Source organism: Oncorhynchus nerka, linkage group LG15 (assembly GCF_034236695.1).
Source record: "Oncorhynchus nerka isolate Pitt River linkage group LG15, Oner_Uvic_2.0, whole genome shotgun sequence".
In the NCBI taxonomy this organism is placed as follows: Eukaryota; Metazoa; Chordata; class Actinopteri; order Salmoniformes; family Salmonidae; genus Oncorhynchus; species Oncorhynchus nerka.
The window spans coordinates 82,024,388-82,042,949 of NC_088410.1; the positions used below are offsets into that span (position 1 = coordinate 82,024,388).

Consider the following 18,562-nt stretch of genomic DNA (forward strand, 5'->3'; position numbering starts at 1 on the left):
TTACATTTTCATGTACCAAATATTCAATGTGTTTCCATTACATTTTCAACTCTAACTCTATAGTTTTGTCACAAAAATGTTTGCGTTAAATAGCAAATGGGCCTACTCTGATCTTGGCACATGCCAACAGCTCGCAGATACAGTACAAATAAGCTGTGCGGGTAAACTAGTCTACATGATGAAATTATTATGGATAAGAGCGAGAATATTTGTATTTGTCAAACGGTAGTCATGCATCGATCATCAAGTCACCAGAATAAGACCCTCGATATTTATTGGAAAGGAGCATTAAGTTCATAGTGTGCACTTTCAACAGCCTGTGAAGTTCATATGTAGCCTAATAAATTGCATGGTTTACCACCATATCATTGCGTGACTCCAAGTTTACTTCTATGTGATGGTTATTATATCAGTATTTGCGCATAAAGTTGTTTCCACTGACCTTTGCTCTCATAATGTTACCGACACAAAAATATCCCACCATGTCAAATTAACAAATTATCTGTCAGCATTTATAACTTCCTGTTTCCATCAGAGCTGTCGGGATTTTTCTTTATACGGTATGACTTTACTCGCATTAAAATTGTGGATGGAAACGTGGTTAGTTATGTACAAGTTTTGTGCTCTTGAAGGAAGCAATCACTCCCCCTTTTCTGACCAATATTCGCTATAACCGGGCTACTAACTCATTAACTAGCAAAGAATTTAAAAAAAAATGTGCTCTGCCGTCTCAAATGTGCACCTTGGCTACTCTCGGAAAATCGTATCTGTTTAAAGCTAGAAAATACCTTTTTGTAAAGTTCAATCTCGTGCATTTCTGGGCGGGCTGGCAATTGTTCTACGTGGGACTGCTCCAGGAGCTGCGCAGCCGCACACCCCGCACAGCTTAGTGGGAACATTGGCCCAGAGTGCAACAGATTGCAACTTTGAACATTTTACAAATAATTAATCTCAATGCTCTCCAATGAGCCAACATGCCGCTACTTAATTCTATGAGATGAGGTAAAAATCAATGCAATTGTGTGGAAAAATGCTGAAAAGCTGTTTTTTTACGTTAACTACACAACATCCAAGCAAGCACATTCGTTAATGGCCCCTTCCAACTCATTGGATAAGTTATGGGTGGCCATTAACCAATCAGGACAAAGGACCAAATACATTTTGGCACCCCAATCATTGCTTCTGGCATGGGAGTGGTCAGACCTCTGACCCCTGACTCCTCCCACTGCTTCCTCAGGTGCCATGTCTCTTAGATGTTGCCGTGCTGGGTTGTGCCTAACAAGCATGTCATTATTTTAAAAGCCACAGTTTTCCAGAGAGAGTACACAGAGGGTTAAAAAGGAGGGGTACGTGCCTTCCATTAAGCAGTTAAATTGAAGGTAAAGGGCGGCAGGCTAAATACCAAAATACCTTGTATGAATCTCAGAGCTTTAATGGAATCTAACTATTTTTCGTTAAATACAGCCCATGTCAGGAGGATCGTAAAGCAGTGAAATGACAATGTACAGTGGCACTAATACAAGGACATAGTTCATCATGACACTCTCTGCAATTCCCAACTGATTAGGGGTCCTTATGTTGGAGGTCTGATTTATGCTGTCATTTCTTCTCACCGATCCTGCATCAATGAATCTTAATGAATTGGTAAATAAGGGTGAAGATTACACTCTGTGACACCGCAACATTGCTCCCCCTCAATGCTAGAGATGTATGTAGCCAATTAGAGAGTAACAAAGAAAAATTGCCTAGCAGAAAAATAATATTCTTTATGGTAACAAAATGGAAAAGCATTCTCGCTGAAGTGCAATTGTATTGTCAGTGTTAACTCCATAAAAGATTTAACCCCCCCACTTCAAAATACAAAGGAGCTGCTGTGTTGGATCTGGACATGATGCTTTCAGGGAAAGAGAAAAGGAAAGTTTTCTAAATGTGAGGGAGGCTGTGCAGCATAGCGGCCTGGTTTCCTAGACCACAAGTAACATAGTAAATGTAAATCCGGGACAATCAAATTAGTATGATATATTCAGTTTGGTATGGTGACATGACAGAAGGTTAGTTAAGGTCAAAACGAAAGAAGGGTGGTTGTATAATGCGAACGTCTAGCAACCCAAAGGTTGCATGTTAGAATCTCATCACGGACAACTTTAGCAATTTAGCTAATTAGTAACTTTTCAACTACTTACTACTTTTTAGCTACTTGTCAACTACTTAACATATTAGCTAACCCTTCCCCTAACCTTAACCCTTTAATCTAACTCCTAACCCTAACCTTAACTTTAACCCTAACCCCTAGCTAGGCACCTAGCCCGGGTTAGCGCTAGGCACCTAGCCCGGGTTAGCGTTAGGCACCTAGCCCAGGTTAGCGTTAACCACCTAGCCACCTAGCTAACGTTAGCCACAACATTTTTTAATTAGTTTTCATATCATATGTATTGCAAATTCGTAACATATCATACGAAAAGGATGATGGACATCCACAAATTAATACAAACCATATGAAACTCAATACATCATACAAAACAGAGGGAGACAGATTTACATTTGCTATGTTACGTCTACCTCTGAGTCCAGGTGGAGCACAGGAATTCTTCTCTGAAATGAGCCAGAGACCTTGGCATTGACAATCCCCTGGCTGATCTGTTTGATCAGCATAAATACACCTCTGTGTGACAAACATGTTTACACTCACAGAGCAAAAAGCACACAATGACACCATGAGCTGCTGCTTCTCTAATGAAGACACCAAACTGCTATCAACAATTAGCTATGAAGTGATTCTGTGAAAACTTTCCCCATTGATATATTTAATAATAATAAGGTATTTCCCAGGTGTTTTCCCTTCAGGGAAAGATTTGCATACCCCTTTATAAGGACATGAACAACATGTACTGTGCACCTGCCACCATTTGCCATTAACGCATGATTATACCATTATCTAAATGATCATTCTGTATGATAAAGGTAAAGTGCAGTTTGACTTCATAGTCAGAAAAACATGTAGTTCCTATTCATCTATATATTAATTTATTTCAAAGGAAGAATATCAAAATACAATCAACCCTTTGAAGAGACCTATTATCAACACGTTACTGGAAAGACTGGAAAGTTTATTTGGGGGGTGGAGGATTAAAACATCCTAAAAATATGAACATGGGGTATGAGTGGCACAAATATATTTTTGTAGGACTACAAAGAGTAAAAAGCACTTCTACATATTAATCCCAATTTCTTAAAGGAACTCTTAAAGCGGTAATGAGCTCTTTTATGTATTATATATTGTGACTGGATTTAGAGTGAGGAAGCGTCTCCACATCAAACAGGCTGGCCTGCTATTAAGCACAGGGCTGAGAGATGCTGCGGCTGCTGCTGCTATGTGAAAAGGAGTGGAAAATTAAAGCTGAAGCAGAGAAAGAGCTTAATTTACTGGCATGTACAGTATGCAAATGAGATTACTCTCAGCTTAACTGCATCATTTATGTCCATAATAACAGCATCATCATTACGGGGCTCAATATTAAATTACACCGTAATTAGCATATCAAAGTGATTGGGTAAAGTTGAAAACAAATACCCAATTTTGTTAATGAACATCTGTAATCACCATGTAGACTCTCAATGAAAACATCCAAAACAAATATGTGTTTTGGAGAAGGGGAGGAAGATCCCTCCCAGGTGACAGGTCTGTGTGTCGGGCGGTGGGGGGGTGTAGAATGGGTGGGGGTCTTACCTGGTTGGCTCCACACATTCAGGTTATATTTCCCAAACCCTGTGTGATCAAAGATGCAATTTCCCACACTTGCCACTCATCAATAATATACTCATCACTTCACAGCTGATTCAGAGACTGGGCTGCAGCTCAAGGCTTAGTGAAAACTCTTCCATTTTCCAAAAAACCTTCACTATCACTGTGAGTCGCACGCACGCACGCACGCACGCACGCACGCACGCACGCACGCACGCACGCAGACACAGACACACACACACACACACACACACACACACACACACACACACACAGGTTTAACCATTGCCTCTCCAATCCCCCAGCCCCAACTGAGCGATGCCTAGCACTTCCTCAGGTCTCTGACAAATCATGCAAATCTTATTTATGTGCCCATGTCTGGAGGCAGAAGGCAGTCTGCGTGTCATATTTCTCCTTTTTGATCCACCACTTTTATACTTTCACGTCCCAACATTATTGATTTCATTCAGAATTTATGACGCACTACGTTTCAAACGTAAGTCAATCTCACCTCTTCTGCCCCCTTTTGCCTTTCTCAATCTATCCAACAAAAGAGGTAGCAGGCTAGTGATGTCCACTCTCAGAAAAAGAACTCTTCAAAATGTAAAGAAGTGGCATTTTATTTTATTCACTGAGGAATCCATTACAGGCCATATTCCTTGGAAGTATGTAAATTATGTGCCTTTCAAGGTAGAGCTATGGCAAATCCACTCCATCAGCTAATGACGCCGCTCATTACATGCAGAAAGGATGGCTAATGAAGGCTCGGCGGCTGGGCCGGCCGTTCCCTCACCCAGCGTAAAGCCCTATGAAATGCTAATATCTCACTTCTAATTAAAGGATACTAAGTCCAAATGCACCTTCACGGCCAGTAGCCGGCAACATACATTTTATTTTTCAACACTACACTACACCCAAAGATGTGCCCGAGCAACATTCGATTAATTCATATTTAATACCCCAACTATTCCTCAGCTTTCTCTCTCTCTCTCTAGTAGAAGCTTCATATTGAGAGCAGGCACATTATTATCCTTTGTGAGGCTACATTTTTGCGGGTGCACTCACTGTAACACACACACACGCTGCCTTTAAGCACGTTTCATAGAGAAAAAGGTCATTATGAAAAAAAACAATAAAATAAGAAAACACACCAGTATCGGCTCTTCACCTGTATGTATACATTTACAATGTTTACACATCGTTGGCTGTAAATATGTTTATAAGAAAACATGCGGCCATGATCAAAAACTGACCTTGAAGAACCTCCTCACAGAGTTCATTAACGTCAGACAGGACTGGCTTCATCTTCCCTGACATAAAAAATGTATATATATTTTTTAATATAAATGTTTTATAAACATCAATTTTGTGAACTACAATACATCAAATACAAGAAATCAACAAGGAAGTACATTCAAATAGGTGTGTAATTATTTATAAATAAATCACAACCTGACAGAGAAAACGTATTTTATGGCATAAAATGTAGTTGCAACAATGCGTCAATTACAACAATGCAATATTAAAAAAACATTATCACACGTAAGCGAATTACTTTTTTTCTCCTGATAAACTCCAGATAAATGTCCGGAACCTAGTTGTAGCAGCGACCTTAAAGGGATACTTCGGGATTTTGGCAATGGGGCACTTTATCTAATTCCCCAGAGTCAGGTGAACTTCTGGATACCATTTTTATGTCTCTGTGTCCAGTATAAAGGAAGTTAGAGGTAGTTTGGCAAGCCAATTCTAACTAGTGTTAGCATGCTAGCAGATACCATAAACTTCATGTCATTGCGCTAACACTAGGCAGCAATTGCGCTAGCGCTAGTTAGCAACTTCCTTCAAACTGCACGCAGGCGTGAGTTGCATGTCAAAGTCTTGAAAATAGAACCAGAGCGTCATTTGAAGCTCCAGTAGTGCAAACCTCTCGTGGGGCCAGCGTGCTCACGCCCAGGTTTTGTTTAAATGAATAGGAGTGTCTCACGTTCTGCAAAGGTTTTGCGGCTGATGTGGCAGGACAGTGAGACAGATTTTTCTGCTTATTCGCTGTTGTTCAATTAAGAAACCGACAAGTTATGGCATTTCTAAGTGTAAACAACTATTTTCCAATTTTCGGCAAGTGATCATAACCTTCGGGCAAACCAAATAATACTGCTGACTTGGCTGATGGGAAAGTGCCTTTGATACCATAATCAGAGTTATCTAATCAGGCTACATAATGCAGTTTTAAACTCCTGGCACTATAAGGAGGTTGAAAACCCTGTCAAACTGCAGCAACCTTATACTCTACTTGCACATCTTCATATAAATTATATTTTAAAACTAGACTAACTACCGGTTTTCCATTACATAGACACATAGACAACTGTGATTAGACAAAAAAAATAACGGGTGAGCTTGCTACAGTTGAAATCGGAAGTTTACATACACCTTAGCCAAATACATTTCAACTCAGTTTTTCACAATTCCTGACATTTAATCCTAGTAAAAATTCCTGTCTTATTTCAGTTAGGATCACCATTTTATTTGAAGAATGTGAAATGTCAGAATAATAGTAGAGAGAATGATTTATTTCAACTTTTATTTCTTTCATCACATTTCCAGTGGGTCAGAAGTTTACATACACTCAATTAGTATTTGGTAGCACTGCTTTTAAACTGTTTAACCTGGGTCAAATGTTTCGGGTAGCCTTCCACAAACTTCCCACAATAAGTTGGGTGAATTTTGGCCCATTCCTCCTGACAGAGCTGGTGTAACTGAGTCAGGTTTGTAGACCTCCTTTTTCAGTTCTGCCCATAAAATACCTTGACTTTGTTGTCCTTAAGCAATTTTGCCATAATTTTGGAAGTATGCTTGGGGTCATTGCCCATTTGGAAGACCCATTTGCGACCAAGCTTTAACTTTAACTGATGTCTTGAGATGTTGCTTCAATATATCCACATATTTTCCTGGCTCATGATGCCATCTATTTTGTGAAGTGCACCTTTCCCTCCTGCAGCAAAGCACCCCCACAACACGATGCTGCCACTCCCGTGCTTCTCGGTTGGGATGGTGTTCTTCGGCTTGCAAGCCTCCCCCTTTTTCCTACAAACATAACGATGGTCATTATGACCAAACAGTTCTATTTTTATTTCGTCAGACCAGAGGACATTTCTCCAAAAAGTACAATCTTTGTCCCCATGTGCGGTTGCAAACCGTTGTCTGGCTTTTTGTATGGTGGTTTTGGAGCAGTGGCTTCTTTTGCTGAGTGGCCTTTCAGGTTATGTCGATATAGGACTTGTTTTACTGTGGATATAGATCATTTTGTACCTGTTTCCTCCAGCATCTTGGCTGATTTTTTATTTATTTTCCCATGATGTCAAGCAGAGACACTGATTTTGAAGCTAGGCCTTGAAATACATCCACAGGTACACCACCAATTGACTCAAATTATGTCAATTAGCCTATCAGAAGCTTCTAAAGCCATGACATCATTTTCGGGAATTTTCCAAGCTGTTTAAAGGCACAGTCAACTTAGTGTATGTAACTTCTGACCAACTGGAATTGTGATACAGTGAGTTATAAGTGAAACAATCTGCCTGTAAACAATTGTTGGAACAATGACTTGTGTCATGCACAAAGTAGATGTCCTAACTGACTTGCCAAAACTATAGTTTGTTAACAAGAAATTTGTGGAGTGGTTGAAAAACAAGTTTTAATGACTCCAACCTAAGTGTTTGTAATCTTCCGACTTTAACTGTATATGCAGGGTTGTAATCATGCCTAAATTAAAAAGTTACATGTGCATTAACACAGTCAAGACTATGTCATCACTATTTCTTGACAAAAAAGGCCTCCGTAGCCTAGCCAACCAAAGTTTGAATATAAACCAAATTTGATCACATTCACCAAAAAATGTGCTTATGCTATAAATATGTAATGTTAGAGCTTTGTTTCCCCTGGCCAGATGGGACGGGTGTATAGGTAGGCTACAATTGATCAGACTGATACAGCATGTCAGATAACTCATGTTTAGGTGTAGGCTGCTACAACATTGTTACCACCACTTTGTTTCCCCTGGCCAGATGGGACGGGTGTATAGGTAGGCTACAATTGATCAGACTGATACAGCATGTCAGATAACTCATGTTTAGGTGTAGGCTGCTACAACATTTCTCGAAACTTACAGTTTTTGTTTGTGTCTGTCGAGAGTGAACAAGTTATTTTCCTGTTAGCTAAAATGATAACGGAGGAAAGTGGAGAGCGTGCTCTGCGAATTGGATGATTCTAATTGGTCAAGACACACACAACCTGCAGGACTTTGTTAACACGGACATAGGCTGTTAAGGGACAGTTTGATATTTAATGCACTCCTCTCCCCAACATGAAATCTATTGTCACACGCCCCTCCTGTTGTACTGTAAAGAAAGGGGTGCACCCTCCCACCTCAAAATAATGTATAGGAACACAAATAACAATACCTGTAGCGACCCTGTGTTTATAAACCTGGATATCGACTTTGCCACTTCAGAATGCTTTTGTTGCACAGACGACGACAATCAGGGCTACGGGCCAGAAGGTTGAGGGTTTGCCGACCACCACGGACGAGCTCACTCTCCCTGTCTGTTTCATTAGACCTACACGACAATCAGGGCTACGGGCCAGAAGGTTGAGGGTTTGCCGACCACCACGGACGAGCTCACTCTCCCTGTCTGTTTCATTAGACCTACACGACAATCAGGGCTACGGGCCAGAAGGTTGAGGGTTTGCCGACCACCACGGACGAGCTCACTCTCCCTGTCTGTCTGACCTACACGACAATTCAGAAGGTTGAGGGTTTGCCGACCACCACGGACGAGCTCACTCTCCCTGTCTGTTTCATTAGACCTACACGACAATCAGGGCTACGGGCCAGAAGGTTGAGGGTTTGCCGACCACCACGGACGAGCTCACTCTCCCTGCCTGTTTCATTAGACCTACACTACAATCAGAGCCTGCTGCAGACAATCAGCTAGGTGGAAATCAGAATTTCTAAATGATGATGCTATATTTATAATTATATAAATATATGCAAGACATTTTCCACCAACATGTTTCTGTGCCAATGCACCACAACCAATAAGCAAAGCATACCAACTTTGGGCGCTTCAACTTCATGGTTTGTGTTTTCAAAACCACAATCTGCACAGTTTTGAATGAACGTGCGTAGGTAGCCTACAGTAGCCTTCACAATCAAATTCAAAGATTGTGACTGGTTGTGTTAATGCCACACATAAAAGGTCATACATTTTAAAAGTTAAATTACAAATATTTAGGATATATTGAAGAGTAACATTCTAGGTGCGCAAGGAATAGTCGCTGGGATGGGAAATGAGGCAGAGCACACAATAAACTTTCCTGAATAACTGGGCCTGTTGAGAGCATATGTGGCCACATTATTATAGGACGACTTGTGAGAATGATGATCCGCAACAGACAGCGCATTTCAGTATCAGAACATAAAATACAGCCAGACTGGCCTGCTACTATGCCTTTTAATACCTTATAAACTGTGGAGAGTAGAACCCCAACTGATCCAAACGGAATTAACGGAATTAAATATTCAAATCACACAGCTTTTATGGCATTATTCAAATGACATTTTCACTGCAGTTTACAGCCTAGAGTAGACTTTTGTGCTTACTTGAAAACAATAATGCAATTATTCATTGCAATGTGGTGATGTAGGCTAGTCTAGGTAGGATCATTGTATTGTCCCTAAACAAGATCGATAGCTTTTGAGCTGCACGTCTCATGTATTCACTGTTCTTTCATCCACAATGACGAAGCTGGCCTCTACGCTTTGAAAATTGGTTCTGCTCTGAATAATTGTGTGTGGTATAATTGGTAGGTAGCCTATTGCAGATCTGGACAAACAATCCACCTACCACTATTGTCACTATGAATGGTGAATAGAGGGCAGGATAGACAGACTGGTAGATTATATTGACCTGTGGTATAGTTTGTGCGAGGAAAAGCGCAGTGCTTAAGGGACGTACCAAAACACCTTGATATAGGGGACCCGCATCCAACAGGATGGAAAAAATGATATAGTTAAACCTGCAAAAGGGCGATTGTAAACCAGGGAAAGAAACGCACTACCCTCCCCTGTGCCCAATAAAAAAACACACAACCCCAAAGCAAAACATTTGTTCGTTTTAGACAACCCTCCCCTATATAATTCTCATAATACTGGACCAATCACACTGAACAATGAAATATATACACAGTGAGGTGAACATAATGGAGGTAGTAACACAGCTTGTTACCACCACAGACACTGAGGGTAAACCCAAGGTAACAACCCACTAACTTAATAATTCAGACCAGGTGATTATGGTTTATATCTTCAAATAACATTGTTCATTTCATTTTGAAAATTCTGTTTAAAATCATGTGCAGACATAGAAACTTTCAAACAAGTTAGTCTATATAATGATTCTGAAATTGCCAATTGCCGCTTGGAATGTACAGACTCCAAATATTTGTTTTATATACTTGTTCTTTTTACTTCAATGTATTTTAAAGGCCCACTCCACTTTGGTCTTCCTAAACGTAAGGAACAAGATAGCAAAAAGAGAGAAATACATGCATTTAAATGTCAATGTTAAGAATATATCACAACATCTGTTTGATCCCGGCCCAAGTATTTTTCCAAGGGTTCTTATGCTCTATCCCTGTTTAAATCATGGAAGCTGACCTTCAACATTCCACATATCATCAAAGGACACAGATAATGTTGGGCAAATATCATAAAACGTGAGGATTTTAGGATTGAGGTGAGGCTGCCAACATCTTCAACCAACCAGGGAAAAGAAAGCCATGCATCTGAAAGCATAGGCTGGTTTAACCTACCACCTAACCCACCAATGGAATAAGCTAATTCCTACCTACAGGGTACAGGTCTGGGAAGACGGCACACAACAGATGAAAGGATTCTCAATGTCCTCTTTGGGGAGCTGAGAGACAGGTATCAGTCAAAGCCTATTTTGATAGAACCATTGACACTTAAACACATTCAACACAGTCCAAAGACAAGAAAAAAACACTCTAAACAAGAATAAAGATATGTTGTTGTACCTCAGGACTCAAACCATATGCGGAGTGAGGTGATCTCAGTGGAGAATAAGAAGGCTGGGGTTGGGGCAGGGAGTGGGGCAGGGGCTGGGGTAGGATTTGGGGCAGGGGCTGGGGTTGGGGCAGGAGTTGGGGCTGGGTTTGGGGAAGGGGTTGGGGCAGGGGCAGGGGCTAGGGCAGAGGTTGGGGAAGGACCTACTGCTGTATTGGCATCTGCTCTGCTCAGCAGCAGAGACAAAAGACACTAAACACATCACTCTTATCCCCCGATAAATAACTAAACAAGGCAAACAGAGACAGATCAGTCAAGGTCCAAACAGCTAACACAGAGACAGGGAAAGAGATGGATAGAAAGATAGACAGAGTCATAAAGAGAGAGAGATAGAGAGAGCTAGCGCAAGAGAGTGTAGGGGAGACAGGCTGGCGGGGGGATAGTGAGAGGGCACAGCGATGGGTAACAGGAGAAAGTGGATAAATATCACAGAGTAGCCTGAGCCAAGCACCATGGAAGGTTGAGTATTGCAAGGCTGTGAAAGCTGGGCATTTTTGCAGAGCTGTGACATTTGTTTCTTATTGTCTAAGTGGCAGTTAAAAGCGTCTCCCTGCAAGGGCCCCTCGGGTCTGTGCTGGGCTGCTTTAACAGGGAGGTAACCATATTAGGACGTGTATGGTAAAGTAAACAATAACATAGTTGCAAAGAGATGGACATTTTTTAGCTAATGGTGTTTGTCATTCCTGTTTTCAGGGCTCTGTATGGTCCTGTACTTTTACTGCTAGACCAGGGAGACTTTATTTATGAAAACAACATAGGAGCCAAGACTGAAACCAGTGCAAATCCCAATAAATAAATATATGTTTAAAAATGTCTCCACCTTTCTTGTTGGATTGCATTAAATAAACTCCCATCTTGAATGAAAAAGCTTTCCACTCCCTCTCAAAAAAGTGTTCCGCTTCATGAGCGTCTTTTAACTGTCTAAATTTAATTCAACATTTTAAATATTTTAACATTCTAATTTATTTGACGATCCAACAAGGGGAACAAGAGGAAAACCTAATTGGCAAAGATGTATGACGTGAATTAGAGCAGTTTGGCAAACTTCCAGTCGAATTAAATCAAAAAGGAATATTATTTAATATGTCTAGGTTGGAGGGTTCCATTTCTCACTAATCAAAACAGCATGTAGTGCTATTTGAATGTAATGTAACACTCATTCTACTTTCGGTTTCAGTGGTCACTTGTTCTCCTCTCCTTTTACTCCGAGTCACGGCTCTGGTTATTGCTCTATCTTCTCGGGGTTAAAGAGAAGGCATGGCCACAGTCTGGAAAACAATACCCATACTGAAGCCCATGCTTTCTCAATCCATTCATGGTAGCCCACTGCTACCTCAACAAGGGCCAAGTTACTCAAGTGTTTGTTTGTAGCCAACACCCAAGCCCAGCCAAACCAAGTCTTGCATCCCAGACGTCCCAGGCTTACTAAGACATTGCGGCTGTTGAAAGTGTCTAGACAACCCTAGTCTAACAGTTCAGCGAGCACAAGCAACCAAAATGTAACATCTAACTGCAACGCCATACATTCAGTGCAACAAAAACATAACTTCTTCCATATGCTCTTTTTCCACATTTTGTTACGTTACAGCCTTATACTAAAATGGATAAATTCATGTTTTCTTTATCAATCAACACACAGTACCCCATAATGACAAACGAAAACAGGTTTTTAGACATTTTTTTACAAATGTACTTCAAATAAAAACCAGAAATACCTTGTAAACATAATTATTCAGACGCTTTGCTATGAGACTCGAAATTGAGCTCAGGTCACTCTGACAGAGCTCCAGAGTTCCTCTGTGGAGATGGGAGGAACTTCCAGATGGACAACCACCTCTGCAACTAATCAGTCCTTTATGGTAGAGCGGCCAGATGGAAGCCACTCCTCAGTAAAAGGCACATGACAGGTCGCTTGGAGTTTTCCTAAAGGCACCTAAAGGACTCTCAGACCATGAGAAACAAAATTCTCTGGTCTGATGAAACCAAGATTGAACTCTTTGGCCTGAATTCCAAGTGTCACGTCTGGAGGAAACCTGGCACCATTCCTACAAGGTAAGCATGGTGGTGGCAGTATCATGCTGTGGGGATGTTCTTCAGCGGCAGGGACTGGGAGACAAGTCAGGATCAAAGGAAAGATGAACGGAGCAATGTACAGAGAGAACCTTGATGAAAACCTGCTCCAGAGCGCTCAGGACCTCAGACTGGGGCGATGGTTCACCTTCCAACAGAACAACAACCCTAAGCACACAGCCAAGACAACGCAGGAGTGGCTTCGGGACAAGTCTCTGAATGTCCTTGAGTACCATATCAATATGGTAGTTGCTGGCCTTGACCCTTTCCCCCAAAAAAGTTATAGGTAGTAATTTTGATGATTAATACAATTTCACATTTTGAAGAGGGAAGAGCAGGCCAAAGTCAAAGCCTTCAGGAGATTTGACACATTCTTTCACTTTTGTGATTTTCTTTTCATGTCTCTGTAAGACAACTCATCTGCGGATGGAATTTGCTTACTGCTGTCGCCTCAGTCAATCTCACACAAAGATTCTGTCATGTTACACGTCTGCACCTGGTAGCAGCTTGACATCAAAGGCCTTCACTCTCCCAGACAGTGCTGAATTTATACATCCATCAATATGTTCCAAACCACGAAAAATAAAAATATGTCTGTGTGATGCTGATAGAAAAATAGATTGAAACTTGCCAAACACACTTTCCCCCAAAAGGTATTTTAAGTAGCTTCAAGATAACACATTGGTGATAACACTATCAGTACAAACCTTTCTACTTTACAAGATAATTCACATGAAAGCGCAGGAAATGACAAGAGAAAAGAATGTTGCTCTATTCTCTATGAAATACTTCATTCTGAATAAAGCATACATTTACCTATGTAACCTGTTTAGCCAGACAATAAAGAGCCTAGATACAGTATCTCCCAAAGCCCATTCTGATAGGAGCTGCTGTGCTGTGACTGGGGATAGAGAGAAGACAGTGTTTAGTAGGTGCTGACATATCCTGTGATCTAGATAAACTGGAACAAATAAAACCCAGTCTTGCTTTTTATGTTGGTCTCCATTGAAATGTCTTTGTACCTATCATGATAACATTTCATTTTCCAACAGCTAGACTAGAGAAGCCACCTCGCAGCTATTTTGCCTGTCACTGTTTTTAACTACTGCAGCCAAGCACTGAGAGTAGATTACAGTAGTTAGAGAACATGAACAGCACTGTGACAAAACTGCTAGTGGCATAAACGTTTAACTTTCTTGTTAGCAATCTCCCCCATGTGGCACTTTAGCAACAGCAAGTTGTTTATTATGTTCAGAGCTCGGCAAAAGCGATTAAAGAAACTCTTTAAGAATCAAAGTGTTATAAATGCATGGAAACACAGCCAGCTGTAAATGCCACAGAATTAGAAGCTTACCAACCCTAATACCCATATGGCAATTTTCAGCTTCATGCTGATATAAATCAATGACTTTTTAAAGTAAGCAATAAATGCAGTCAAGAGAACTATTATGTGAGCTTTCTTCTTCCCAACACAAATCTATATGCAACCTTTCTTTGGCCGGTGAAACAAGTGAGCTGAGAGTCGGGAAGCAAGTACAGGGAGTGAGTGTTTTAGTAAATAAACAAAACAATAACCACGAAACACAAACATGAAACAGAGTCAATAACACCTCAGGAAAGAACCAGATATAGGGAAGATAATCAAGGAGGTGATGGAGTCCAGGAAGTTGTCATGAGGCGCTGGTGCGCTTGACTATGGTGACAGGTGTGCGGGATAATCAGCAGCCTGATGACCTAGAGGCCAGAGAGGGAGTATACGTGACAATACCCCCTCCCTGGCTCCAGCCGCAGGACGCCAACAAAGGGGACGAACCTGGGGATCAGCAGAGGACTGAAGCGCGGGAACCTGTCGAGCTGGCTGGGGCGCCGGAACCTGTCGAGCCGGCTGGGGCGCCGGAACCTGTCGAGCTGGCTGGGGCACCGGAACCTGTCGAGCCGGCTGGGGCGCCGGAACCTGACTGACCGACTGAGGCAGGGGAACCTGGCGATCCGGCTGGGGCGCCGGAACCTGTCGAGCCGGCTGGGGCGCCGGAACCTGACTGACCGACTGAGGCAGGGGAACCTGGCGATCCGGCTGGGGCGCCGGAACCTGTCGAGCCGGCTGGGGCGCCGGAACCTGACTGACCGACTGAGGCAGGGGAACCTGGCGATCCGGCTGAGGCATGAGCCTGACCAGCCGGTGGAAGCAGGGGAGCCTGGCGATCCGGCGGAGGCATGAAAGCCCGACGAGACGGCGGAGGCAGGGGAGCCTGGCAATTTGGCAGGGGAGCCTGGCGATCTGGCTGAGGTATAAGAGCCTGAAGCGGCTCCCGGACCCGACGTCATTTACACTGACACAAAAAAAAATATATATATAAAATATTTATATTAAAAAAAACACTCCCTGATGCTTCCCTTAGGTGAGGCGTTATTCTGTAACGAGTGCGCTGAGAGTCGGGAAGCAAGTACAGGAAGTGAGTGTTTTAATAAATAAACAAAACAATAACCACGAAACACAAACAATGCACTGACATGAAACAGAGTCAATAACATCTGAGGAAAGAATCAAAGGGAGTGACAGATATAGGGAAGATCATCAAGGAGGTGATGGAGTCCAGGTGAGTGTCATGAGGCGCTGGTGCGCTTGACGATGGTAACAGGTGTGTGGGATAATCAGCAGCCTAATGACCTAGAGGCCGGAGAGGGAGTATACGTGACAGCCGGACTCATGAATTCACTTTTTATCCTTAATACTCCTATAAAAAGCTGTAGATTAGCATAGTAACTTGACTGTGATCTTCAAAGCCACTCAAAATAACAGCAGCATAGCGAGTAATACGAGCAAGCAACCGTTGGCATGATATGTTCTTCCTTCTGTTTGAATATGAAATTCAAATGAAGTTCAAACGGAGACAAGTGCATTTAAAAGGAATCTAAATAGAAACACATACTGATGTTCTGAGGGAGAACTTCTTCCTGGAATAGGCATTAGTCTGTTGACTTAAGCATCACCAACATATGAGTAAATTGGAAGAGAAACTAAGACCTGTATGGTGCATGATATGAACCTACAGATGTAGGATTTTAATCTGACCTATATTGTCACAGTAAAATAAACCTGCAGCAACAGGATATTAATGTTTAGTCCATAATGTTGCTTGTTCGGTGGTTAGGCTATTAGCTGGCCAAAAGTAGGCTACATGAAAAGTGTAATACTGTAAAAAATGTATAACCGTGTGTTAGTGTGGGTTTTCAGTGAATTTATGTAAATCACGAAGCTCATCTGCATTTCTTGCAAATTTTCAGCAACAAAAGAGTGATCAAATTAATATCCTACAGCTGTGGCATCATTCAGCACAATGATAATGGAGCTGTGAGGGGAACGGCACCTCAGTACCTCCAGGCTCTGATCAGGCCCTACACCCAAACAAGGGCACTGCGTTCATCCACCTCTGGCCTGCTCGCCTCCCTACCACTGAGGAAGTACAGTTCCCGCGCAGCCCAGTCAAAACTGTTCGCTGCTCTGGCCCCCCAATGGTGGAACAAACTCCCTCACGACGCCAGGACAGCGGAGTCAATCACCACCTTCCGGAGACACCTGAAACCCCACCTCTTTCAGGAATACCTAGGATAGGATAAAGTAATCCTTCTCATCCCCCCCTTAAAAGATTTAGATGCACTATTGTAAAGTGGCTGTTCCACTGGATGTCTTAAGGTGAACGCACCAATTTGTAAGTCGCTCTGGATAAGAGCGTCTGCTAAATGACTTAAATGTAAATGTAAATGATAATAAACTATCTGGCCAAGAGCCATCCTTACTGAAATCAAACCCTTTGTCAGGCTGCTTTAGTTCATAATCCCTTTAACAAATAAAGAAAATATGAGCATGTGCAAACATACATACATGAGCACTAACAAACACATACACAACTGTACAATCACACAATGCATACCGTTTCTCAAAATAACAAGAGCGTTTCTTCCGTTTTCAACTCCATTGCACCTCAAAATGCCTTTAAAGACTGAAGCATGGTAATCCTATAAACTGCCACAGGGATTTCTGCATTAGCAAAGCAATCAAAATCGCATTGGAAAGTTGTGTAAATAATTAGGCTTATTTTGGCACATTAACATTAATTACACAATAATTTGAAAGATTTAAGTCCTGATCTTACATCTGGAGAAAACAGCTGTGCTGTGGGCCTAGAGAGGACCTGCTTCAGAAGACTACACAGAGAATGCACTCAGGTACATTTTTTACCCTTCAACCCACAGTTGCCTTTTTTTCCAAATGGAGAATTGATTGGCTGAATTCAAACAGAGACGAGTATATGGCTGTTTAGCACGCTGGAATGATAGCACAGGCAGGGGAAACACAACACACTTCCTGCTCTGATCAACCCACACAAATGAAAGAGTTATGACATATGAATCCCCTCTGAACTGAACACAGGAACATTTCCAACCGTTGATGAACCTATTCTGTTATCTCTCAATTTCCACAAATACAAAAAGCCTTCAATCTCATTTTCTTAACTTCGTCACTCACACCCTGAAGGACAATTAAGACCCCTCAATTCTATGTAGTGTTGGCCTATAGTGATTAGTGACAACATAATATTATCGAGGTAGTTTGGCATCTCCCTGTTAAGAGTCTATGGGAGTAAACCTGCAGGGGTTTGTGCCCCTGCCGTTAGCTGTGAGCTGAGGGGCTGGGATGTTAAAGCCCATCACTGTCTACAGGGCTGTGAGAGACAGAACACAGACACACTGCTCCTCTGAAGCCTAGAGCTCCTGACGTGTTAACACCCCCACCTCTCCCCACTGGATCACTCAAGCCTGCCTGCTTACATCCTGGGGCCCCAGCACATTTAGATACGGAGAAGGGTGTGAGGAGCACACACACACACATACATACACAAACACACATAAAGAACCACACTGATCCACCAAGAGATGGAGATTCCAACGGCTAAATAACCAGTAGATATGTAACCATGTATTAATCTACTGTTTCTTAAGAGGAACTTTGACCCTATATCATGACAGAGGCACAGTGTTGAGGGGAAATGAGGGGGAGAAGAGAAAATCCATGCCAATAACCCTTCTAGGTAAAATGCCCCTCGGGGAGTCCATAACTACTACATGTACCTACCTGTACTTGCACGCTAAAATATGTTCTCTCTACAGGCAGAAGTCCACTACACACAACAGACCTCTTCTGCTACAGAACAAACTGTGCTGTATAACATCAACTACAATAAATCATACATAGATTCATCACACAGTAGCATGATCATGATGAGATATTTCAACACTTACAGTCTGTCTGTGTGTACATTTTCAGGTGTTTGATAGTGAACATTCGGAGCAAGGTTTTAGTTTCAACAAACGTACAACGAAGGCAACCGGACTGCGTCAGGTTATTTATTAAGCCAATCCGATACAACACTCACCCTCACACTGAGATTGGAGTCTAATGAATAATCGTGTGTTTACCTTCTACAATGACTTGCTCGTTTAAAGCAATCTTCAGTTCCAGCGTAGTGACTTCAGCCTCCTTGCCCTGCAGACAGAGGACATGGGAATTAGAGGTTGTTATTGAATAATCACTGCAACTAACT

The 18,562-nt window shown here is 42.0% G+C and overlaps 1 protein-coding gene across 1 annotated transcript in view; it reads right to left on the reverse strand.

Annotated features, from left to right (window-relative positions):
• LOC115143402 (forkhead box protein P1-B-like) overlaps positions 1–18,562 on the reverse strand; it is a 162,049-nt gene that overhangs the window by 135,637 nt on the left and 7,850 nt on the right. Inside the window, 1 exon segment of the mRNA XM_029683798.2 lies at positions 18,438–18,504. The gene's annotated coding sequence lies outside the window, so the exon portion shown is untranslated.